This window comes from Nannospalax galili, unplaced genomic scaffold (genome assembly GCF_000622305.1).
Source record: "Nannospalax galili isolate Female #2095 unplaced genomic scaffold, S.galili_v1.0 scaffold27, whole genome shotgun sequence".
Classification (NCBI taxonomy): domain Eukaryota; kingdom Metazoa; phylum Chordata; class Mammalia; order Rodentia; family Spalacidae; genus Nannospalax; species Nannospalax galili.
The window spans coordinates 3,884,447-3,895,613 of NW_008357993.1; the positions used below are offsets into that span (position 1 = coordinate 3,884,447).

At 37.8% G+C, this 11,167-nt stretch overlaps 1 protein-coding gene and 1 non-coding gene across 8 annotated transcripts in view; one reads left to right on the forward strand and one right to left on the reverse strand.

Annotated features, from left to right (window-relative positions):
• Positions 1-11,167, reverse strand: part of Fer (FER tyrosine kinase) — a 512,255-nt gene that overhangs the window by 465,338 nt on the left and 35,750 nt on the right. The gene's annotated exons all lie outside the window — the stretch shown is intronic.
• Positions 3,325-3,447, forward strand: LOC115068101. Its single transcript, XR_003847480.1, has one exon. It is a non-coding gene; the product is annotated as a U6atac minor spliceosomal RNA (small nuclear RNA).

An 11,167-nucleotide genomic window follows, 5' to 3' on the forward strand; every position in this document is an offset into this window, starting at 1 on the left:
ACATGCTTTAATACTTACTGAATGAAGTCAGGAACAGTGATTACTTGAACTAAATATTAAGCTGTTATCAGTAAGCAGAGACAAGGACACAAAAGCCACTAAAGAAGCAAGCAATAAGGAAAGATACAAGCCAAAAAACTGATTTCACATGAATGCAAAGTGAGGTTCTTTTAAGAAGCACTTGCAAAGACAGAACTGAATAATCATCAAGTTTAACTACAAAGAGTATCGTTCTCTACCAATTAATTCTACATTGACATTGGCTATACTATAGACAGAGTACTGTATTTTAAATTTTTCCTAAGCTTTCTATATTTGAAAACGTTGCTTCTAGCTCAATGTAAAGTGAATGTTAAATGCAAGTAAAAAGCACTGGACTGGGACAACACTGAAAGTCTTCCACCAGAGGAAAAGTGAAAAAGAACTATGAAAGTCTAAATAGACAGCATGCTTGCTCTTAACTATTACATCTTCTTAAAAATATTTTATTTATTATTTTACATATATGAGTATATTGCCTGTATGTATGTAAGTGAACCCGAGTTGTGCAATACTCCTGGAGTTCAGAAGAGGGTATCCAATTCCCCTGACACTAGAGTTGTAGACAGTTGTTAGTAGTCATGTGGGTGCTGGGAATCGAACACAGATCCTCTGCAAGTGTGGCCAGTGCTCTTAACCACTGAGCCATCTCTCGAGTCCCAACTATTACATCTTTATGTCATGAACTCTGTGAAGTAGTGACACTTGAAATTATTTGGGGACTAGTCAGGTATGGTGGCCCATGCCTTTAATCCCACCACTCAGGAAGCAGAGATGGACAGATTTTTCTGAATTTGAGGCCATCTTGATCTACATAGCAAATTCTAGGCCAACTGGAGCTACATGGAGACCCTATCTCAAAAAACAAAACAAAAAATTAAAAATAAAGAAAAATAAATTGGGGATAGAAAGGCAGTTCAGCTGTTAGCAGCACTGGCTACTCTTGCAGAGGACCCAGGTTTGATTTTCAGCACCCACATGGCGGCTAACAACCACCCTTAATACCAGTTCCAGGAGAATTCGAAGTCCTCTTCTGACTCTGTGGGCATTGCACAACATGGGTGCATTTACATACATGCAGGTAATACATTCATACACTAAAATAAAATAAATAAAATAATTAAATAAAATAAAACTTTTTTAAATTTTTTTAAATTTAATAACCACATGATTAGAAGCATTTCATTACAGCTTTAACATATTCAGTAACACACTCCAGAGCAAGGATACATCTCTTTCAAAGGTGGCTGTAAATTTTTGGGTTCAAAGTTGAATTAACACACTCATACAATATTAAACTCAGTATAAAACCTGTAAGATATAAAATTGAATTAATTTTTACCCTTTAAAAAAGATCTCTATATCATTTTAAGATATGCTGTTTCCTACATTTTTAATGTTACTAACACTTACATGTGTCTTTCATCTCTATGTATCTGATTATTACTAGTCACTGTTGGTTACACTCAGATTCTTAGTACCTGACTATGGATATAAAGTCATCAGGTACATTTCACTAGTAATGTTTATCACCTCTACTATTTAACACGAAGTAAATTTTTCTTTAATTTTTAATAACTACATGATTAGAAGAAGCATTTCATCACAGTTTCAACATATTCAGTAACACACTCCAGAGCAGGAGTACATCTCTTTCACAAGAGGGTGTAAGTATCAAGGTTCGCTGTTGAACTAATACAGTTATATAATATTGAACTCAGTATAAGCCCTGTAAGACATAAAATTGAGTTTTTAACCTTTAAAAAAGATCTCCATTTCATTTTAGAATATACTGTACGTTGCAGAAAGACTCATTGTTTTTGGTAATAACACTGAGATGTTGGTGCATGCATCTCTAATCTGTATGTATCTAATTATTACTGGTCGTAACTGGTTGCACTTGGATCCTTGGCAGCTGTGTATGTTTATAAAGTCATCTGGTATATTTCAATGGTAATGTTTATCATCTCTACTAATTAACATGATGTAAATTTCCATGCTTCCTCCTGAAATATAATACATTTTTAAAAATTTGATTTTGTGTGTGTGTGTGTGTGTGTGTGTGTGTGTGTGTATCACACAGAACATCCCAAACCATCTAATTCAACAGACTCAAACACTTCCCAGGTGGCACACTCCCATAGCCTCCCTCCCCGACTAGAGCCCTTATACTCTTGATATCCCTGCTGCTGTGTTGTCGGCATCCCCAGCCGTTCCCCACTACTTGTCCATCTGGTGAATCTAGTCAGCCAATCCAGAGGTCTTTGTTTTAAGGTCAGCTGTTCCTCATCTAGCAGCAATCAGTTGTCAATATTCCTTTAGATAAGATTGGGGTCTGCTGTTCATTTTCCCAGTTCTATGCTGGGTTACTATCTGGGAGTCCCTTTGGCCACCCTGGCCAACAACTCAAAAGAAGATATCTCCTATCTGGCATTGTTGCTTGTTATGTAGCCTTTAGCTATACATATGGACTCTTAAAAAAGTTATTGGCCCCTTTAACCTTTGGTTAAACTTTCCTTTTGGATGCTTAAGGCCATACAGTTGGCCCAGATAAACCAATTTATTTTTACTCTTAAAGTCGTTTGAGGATCAGTTCCTCAGGGGTCACATGGCCTTGGGAGGAGATATATGAGTTGGGGCTTAATAAAAATATTTGTTTAAAACAAAAAGCATCCTTATTCTTTAAATTTATGCTATTTAGCTTTATCTAATCCTACCCTACTTTGCTGTTATTTGACCCCAAATATGACTCTCAATCTTCTACTTGCACCCAACTTTAAAAATTTGTATTCTTTCTTTTCTTCCTCGATTTGACTCCATTACAACTATCCACTGCTGTTAACTGTAGCCTAAATCTAAAGGTATTCAATCTCTGCAATATGAATTTTAAATTTCTAGTTTTAAGTCATAACTTAGTACTTCCTATCTCTCTGGGCCCCTAACTTCTACCATAACTAGTCTTTGACCTCAAAAAGATCTCTAATCATCCACTCATCAAACTATTTTCCTGCAAATTTATCAGTTATCCCTAAACTATCTGTTAAGCAAGCATGTGTCTTACTAACCAAATCTGGGATACTTTTAAGATGGAAACAGGATTTAATTCTTTATTATGATAATAGGTATAAATCTGAACCATCCAAAGGAAACTAGGGCAGAGGGCATTCCCTGCTTCTTACCATGCACATGTTGATCAAGTAATTGATCGATTAATTTCCTATGATTTGCCTCAACTTCTAGCTTTGTTGTTGTTGTTGTCGTTACTATTAAAAGCCTGGATTACCTCTGTTGTATGAAAAGAAGAAAATTAGCACTCCCCTTAACAGTGATGCAAGTGGTCCTCTGGCCTAACAGCAAACATACGGGGAGCTCTTACTTCAGGCAGCCTTCTCTGCTCTTGCTCTTTGTTACCACAGAGCTCAGTAATGAAGTCTAGTCATGTTCATATTCTCATGGTTCTCAATGTTAATGTCAGGCACATTGGTGAACATACACTGTGGTAATGAGTAAGTTTTTAAAGTTTTACTTTATTTGCTATGTATTCTACAATGTATCAAATAAAAATGATTACTTTTATAATTTAAAATAGATTAAATGAGCCAAAAAGAGAAACTTCTAAGTTAAAAGATAGGAATATTTTCCTTTTGGGAGTTTAAGGCCATACAGTTGGCCCAGATAAAACTATTTTTACTCTTAAGGTCGTTTGAGGAGCTGTTCCTCAGGGGTCACATGGGCTTGGGAGGAGCCACTGGCTCCTTTCTTTTACCAGTTCCACCTATGTGAAGATAAGTCAAAGGACCTGCTTGACCATGGCTGGCTTTGCTTGGAAGCATGGAGGAAATGATTCCTCTGTGTTGACCCTCCTCTTTGTACAATGGACACAGATTCATGTCCACCTTGCGGGGTCTCCCGGGATTCCTTGATCAAGAGGACAGGTGACTCACCACAATTACAGGACACTTTGAGAGATGCTCATAGTCCCCTGGAAATAGTCGATCTAGGAGGGCAAGAAGCAAAAACTGTCCTTTATGTCCCTCTGACCAAATTAATACAGGCCTCAAAGTATGTCTGTTAAACATCCAATAAGGTTAGTTCCACCAGCCTGGTACTTCTAATTACCATGTGCTATGTAGATAAAGCATGGGCAAAGATCAAGGGATCTCAAAGAAACCCTGACTAGAGATATATTATGTTCCTTGAGCTAGTTGTATGTATAATTTGGAAGTAGGTTGTTGGACTAATATGGTTCCCTATGGATTTTTTTTAAAACTAGCTAGGCATTATTTACCTCTTGCATTGTCTAACCCTTCCATCAAGGTTTCCCCATTAAAAGTAACTCCATTTCTCCCATTTCTCCCTTAATAATACCCTTCTCCTATGGTCCCACCTCTGTTGAGCTCCTTCTTTCCCGTTACCCCCTAGGTTCCTTTTATACCTCCCCCTCCCTCCAATTTTTATCCATATCTCCCTTATTAACACCTGTTTCCTACTGTTCTTTTTCAGGTTCTTTCTTTTCCTTTACTTCCCTGGTTCCTTTCCATTATCCTGGTTCCTGTAGTTATTTCTGGATACATGCTTATCAGGATTTGGTTCTAGGATCCACATATGAGGGAGAACATACATGGATTTTTTTTCTGAGTCTGTGTTACTTCACTTAGTATAACAGTTTCTGGTTCCATCCATTTTCCTGCAATTTTCATGATTTCATCTTTTTTACTGCTGACTAAAACTCCATCGTATAAATGAACCACATTTTCATTATCCACTCGTCGATTGAGGGACACTTAGGTTGCTTCCATCTCTTAGCTATTGTGAGAACAGCAGCAACAAACATGGATGGACAACTGTCTCTGCAATAGCATGTGTTCTTTGGGTATATGCCAAGGAGTGGTATAAATGGGTCAAATGGTAGGTTCATTCTTAATTTTTTAAGGGTTCTCCAAACGGCTTTCCATAGGGGTCGAACAATTTTGCAATCCCACCAGCAGAGGATGAGCGTTCTGCTTTCCCCACATCCTCTCCAGCATTTGGTATTATTTGTCTTCTTGATCTTAGCCAGTCTGACTGGGGTAAAATGAAATCTTAAAGTGTTTTTAATTTGCTTTTCTCTAGTTACAACGATGATTGCTTCCTGTCTTGGTTCTCTGTTTTTTGAGTTCATTGTATATTCTGGATGTTAAACCTCCATCAGATGTGTAGCTGGTGAAGATTTTCTCCTATTCTGTGAGTGTTCTCTTCAGTTCCCTGGTTGCCTCCTTTGATGTACAGCTTTTTAGTTTAATGAAGTCCTATTTGTTTATTCTTTCCCTTGTTTCCTGAGCAATTGATTTCTGGTTTAGAAAATCTTTTCCTACACCTATATCTTGTAGGTTTTTGCCAATGTTTTCTTCTAACAGTTTCAGAGTTTCCGGCCGTACATTGAGGTCTCTGATCCATTTGGAATTGTGAAAGGTGAAATATTTGTGCAAGGTGAAATATTAAACGGGCCAATATAATTTTTTAAGAGTCCATATGTATAACTAAAGGCTACATTACAAGCAACAATACCAGATAGGAGATATCTTCTTTTGAGTTGTTGGCCAGGGTGGCCCAAGGGACTCCCAGATAGTAACCCAGCACAGAACTGGGAAAATGAACAGCAGACCCCAAACTTATCTCAAGGAATACTGACAACCGATTGCTGCTAGATGAGGAACAGCCGGCCTTCCTAAAACAAAGACCTCTAGATAGGCTGACTAGATTCACCAGATGGACAAGTAGTAGGGAACGGCTGGGGGTGCCAACAACACAGCGGACAGTAGCAGGGATAACAGAATATAAGGGCTCTAGTAGGGGGAGGGAGGCTATGGGAGTGTGCCATCTGGGAAGTGGGTGTATAGTTGAATAAGATGATTTGAGATGTTCTGTGTGATATACATTCCCAAAAAAAATCAACAAAAATTTTTAAATGAATTATATTTGAGGAGGAAGCATAAAAATTTATGTCATGTTAATTAGTAGAGGTGATAAACTACCATTGAAATCTACCAGATGATTTTATAGACATACAAGATGCCAAGGATCCGAGTGCAACCGATTATGACTAGTAATAATCAGATACATACAGATTAGAGACACATGTGCCAACACCTCAATGTTATTACCAAAAACAATAAGTCTTTTTGTAAGAAATAGTATATTTTTAAATGAAAAGGAGATCTTTTTTAAAGGTTAAAACTCATTCAATTTTATGTCTTACAAGGCTTACACTGAGTTCAATATTGTATAACTGTATTAATTCAACAGTGAACCTAAAAATTTTATAGCCACTTTTGAAAGAGATGTATCTTTGCTCTGGAAACTTATTGAGTATGTTAAAGCTGTAATGAAATGCTTCTTCTAAAAAAATTTTAAAATGTATGTATATAAAGATAGGAATAACACTAATTAAAAACTAGCATGCATTTTCTTCAGACTGATTTTTAAAATTTTTATCCTTTTATACATCGAGTTACTCTTGTTTTCCTATTGCTCTCTATGATTCTGTGCTTTTTTTAAGTTGTTTTTATTCTTAATCGTGTATGTATGTGTGTATGTGCGTGTCTGTCTGTCTGTCTGTGGGTTATGTGCACATGACTGTTTAATCTCTGTGAAGATCAGAAGAGGGAGTCGAATCCCCTCTGTAACTGGAGTTACAGGAAGTTGTGAGCCATCATGTGGATCTTGGGAACTGAACTCTGGTCCTCTGAAAGAGCAGTACCCTATTCTTAACCACCAAGCCATCTCTACAGATCTTTATATTTCTAATATAAGGTTATGGCCAATAAATTCAAAGTACACAGAGCATAAACAGAAATAAAACAAGTAGAAAAGGCAAAATTTAGAACATATAAAGTCATTACACTTAAAAAATTACATTTTAGAATTTGCATGGTTTAAAAGTCCAAATTGTTGCATATTAGCATTTAATATTTGATAACTTTGACACCTATAAACAGTAAAACAGAAACAGTGAGAATAATGTTACCTTCTGTTTTGTGTAACTCTAGTTTCTCTTTTTATTTTTCCTTTTTGTTGTTTTTTTAGTTTTGTTTGTGTAATTGATTGGTTTGGTTCCGTTGTTTCTTTTTATTCTTAGGTGTTGTTTTGTTAGTTTTGTTGTTGTTTTATTTTGCTTTTATTGCTGGTTGTTTGTTCTGATGGGTTATCCATTTGGTATACCCTGACTTTACCTCCCCATTTCATACTGTTTCAATAATGAATGAGCAAACCCCTTGCTAGAGAACACAGTTCTGAGAGACATTTGAAGGAACAGGTGATCGGCAGTTCAGGTCTACTCTTGGCTTTAAAATGAATGGTAAGAGTTAGATTGTTTCTTTATTAAGGCATAACCATAAGGTGGCTTAGAAATGCAGCCTTCCGTAAGGCAGGGCTGAGTTAAACTCTGATCTACCTGCCAGCCCACTCACATAATGATAAGGTAGAATCTATTTTAAGTGCTTCAATGGCTACAGCTTTGGGCCTCAGTGCTGGGTAAGTTGTAAGAAGCTTAAAGAGCTTGAATACTTGGCGCCAGGGTTGAAGGAGTAGGAGACCTGGAAAGTAGACCTGTACCCTTTAGTCATTGGATCCCAAGTCTAAAGAGTCAGACCCTGGTGCCTCTTCACTACAAGTGTGAAACAAACTTATGTATACAAAAGTCTGAATTCCTGCTAAAGCTGGGTGTTAATGACTTTTTAGTTTTCTAGTCTAGTCCCCTTTCTCTGGACAGGTAATTAGGAGTCAGCTTTTGGGCTGGGCCTGGTGGAGCATGACTTCAATCCCAGCACTCAAGAGGCAGAGGCAGGCATGTCTCTGTGAGGAGAGGCCAGCTTCGTCTACATAGCAAGGAAGAGTCAGCTTTTCCCAAACACAAATTAGGTTTAAAGAGAGAGAGAAAAAGAAAAAGTTACCAGAATTAGCCAGCAACTATTCTTTACACTAGTTCCCTGTCTCCATATCTTAATAGGCTGTAGTGTCTAGCCTTCCTTTCCATGTTGTTCAATTTTCAGAGCCCTTTTCCTCTTCAGCTTGTCCTCTGGTTGACTAGCAAATTGGGTGGTTCCTGTGTCTGACTGGGGAAGCCACTAGAATTGAGTGGCCCAAAGCAACAACTTCAATGTAACAATTTCAAGATTTCCTTCTTCCAGAATCTTCAATTAATTTCAGTTATAATAGAGCACCTCAGAAATAAATAAATATAACAGTAGCGAAGAAATGACATTGCATAGCAAAGGTTGTTGTTGGTTCATTCAGTTATTCATCAAATAAGTCCTTATTTAATATATACAATATGCCAGGCACTGAGTAAGTTCCTGAATGCAGAGCTGAAGAGTACTGGTCACAGGCTAGGGACATAACTCTGTAATAAAATAATAGCTTAATAAGTACAAGGCTCTGGGTTTGATGTTCAGTCAAGGAAGGAGGGAAAGGGAGAGGGAACTCAGAAGGGGAGGAGGGGGAAATTCACCCAACCTCAGGAAGCTAATTAGAGATGAATCAATATAATCCACTGGCATTTCTCTATGAAAATGTAAGGTGTTTAGATTAAGCCTGAATGGAGCAAAAGAGAGGAAAAAGCTTCAGAGGTTTACCAAAGCTATATGGAACAGTCTTTTCCTTCTTCAAATTTTCTCTTCTCAACCAAAACATATTTCTCCCATCTTTGAAAAGAGTACATGGGGCTGGAGAGATGGCTCAATGGTTAAGAGCACTGGCTACTCTTGCAGAGGACCTGGATTTGATTCCCAGCATCCACATGACAGTTAACAACCATCCCTAACTCCAGTTCCGGGGTATCCAATGACCTGCTCTGACCTCCCCTGGCACTGCACAACACAGGTGTACTTATGTACATGCAAGCAATACACTCATACACATACAATAAAATAAAAATTTTTTAAAAAGAAAAGAAAACATTATTTAAGACCTACAAATGTGGCCCAGTTGGTACAGTACTTGCTAATCATGCACTAAGCCCTAAGTTCAATCCCCAGCATTACATAAACTGAGTGCGGTGGTGCACACCTAGGTAAGTGGAATCAGGAGGATCAAGGCTATCCTTACTTATACAGCATGTTTAAAACCAACCTGGGATACATCTGTATCTTTCTTAGAAGATACAGAGAGACAGAGAGACAGAGATAGAGAGAGACAGAGAGAGAGAGACTGACTAAGTAAAATAGTTCCTAAATATCATTATTCAAAAAGAAAACCAAAAAAAAAAAAAATCAGTGAAATTCAAAAGCAAATAAGGAAGAACACTCACTAAATGTCAGCTGAACACAAGTACCAGCCAGGTAAACACTGTCTAATTGTGCCAAGTTCTGGTTGTATGTATTAAGCCGCTTATATGACATTTACATTTTAATCTATTTCTTGCTTGAAACTGTGCATTTTTCAAAGACTTAGGCTGAAGCTACTTTATAATATTCACAGGGTCTCAATATATATGACTAGATAAGCTACAACCAACCATTAGAAGGTGAGGAATGAACAATGAGGGGGAACTCTTGCAGACTTCTAATTTGAATTTCAAATGCTAATGCAAATAAATCAAATATAATATAAATTTCCTAATTTTATTTTTCATTTAGTTATGCAACTGAATAAAAAATTAATCCAGCTAATATATATTTAAAGTTGAAATGATTTCTTAAATGATATTTTTAAAAAAGAAAAAAATACTTGGTAATGACTATTTAATCTCCTATACATCTGAGAATTAGAAGCAAAAGGCAAAATGAAAGTACTTTTTAAATGGACAATAATTTAAGAAAGCAGGCCAATTACCAAAACAGGCCAATTACCAAAACTTGTGTTTTTAAATTTTATCCTTTAAATGAAAACAGAGCAATAATGCTTAAATAATACTATTTGTTAACAACAAAGAAACAAGCAACAAAGTGGGGAACTATTTATAAAAGAGAACCAAAATATAAAAATAAAAATAAGAACCAGACAGAGTTCACAAAACCTGACTAAATCCTAGATCAAAAAAACCTTAACAGAAAAAATTTTGAAGGATAACAGAGAGGGTACAATACAGAACACTACATTAACCATTGCTATAGTCTGAATGAATACGTCCCTCAAAATACCTGTGTTGACACCCCTCCAAGGCTCAGAGAATATCTCTGAAGAGGGGGCAGATGGAATATAAGCACTGGAGGAAAGACCCTACCCCTCTGCCGCTCTCCGGGATAAGTCCATCACGTGGACCATGCCTTGACTCCTCCAGTCCCATTCACCCTTCCATCTCCACCACCATTCTCTCCTCTAAGTTTGGGCCCTGCCCCATTCCTTGTCTTGGGGCTGCAGACACATGGGGAACCAATACTGCTTCCTGATCCTTTTCATCCAGACCAACTTAGGACCTTCTCTGGGACCCAGGAGCACTGCTTCTAGGCAAGGCCCCGCCCTCACCTCCCTCTGCATCCCTGGGCCTACACCACCAGCCAGCCTCATTCTGGGATGCAGGCGCATGACCTTTCCTCCTCCTGATCCTTTGCATCCAGAACAACCCAGAACCTCAGTGCAGTCCCCAGGAGTCCTTGGGATCTCTTCCCACTCCATCAGCCTTTGCATCTCTAGGTGGCACAGCCAGCAGCTGCCCTAGACCAGCATCTTTCCTGGGCCAGAGCCCAGGCCAGTCCAATCCCCAAATTCCTGAAGCCAAAATCTTTCCTTGAGGAATCCAGACCTTCGGAGAAAGCCTGAAAACATCTGACCCTCATCTGAATTGGGCCTCTGAGGGAACTCCTGAAGACAAAAGAAATCCAGCAACTCGAATATGAAATCAAAAGCGAGAACCAGAAGCTTAGATGAACCAGCTTTTCATGCCCAAAAGTAAACCACAAAGAAACATGAAGTTCACAAAAAGAAGCAGACCTAAATTGAAGGCCTGAATCTCACACAATAATAAGAAACTAAAAAAGAAATTCACATGTCAAAATCACAGAGAAAAAATAATAACATGAAAACCAAAACAAAATATCTCACCAAATACCAATAGTCCTCCAGAGGAGTACAATGAGAAACCCCTAGAGATAATGCAGGATATGGAACTCAAAAGAACAATTATAAACATGATAAAAGAATTCAGTGAATT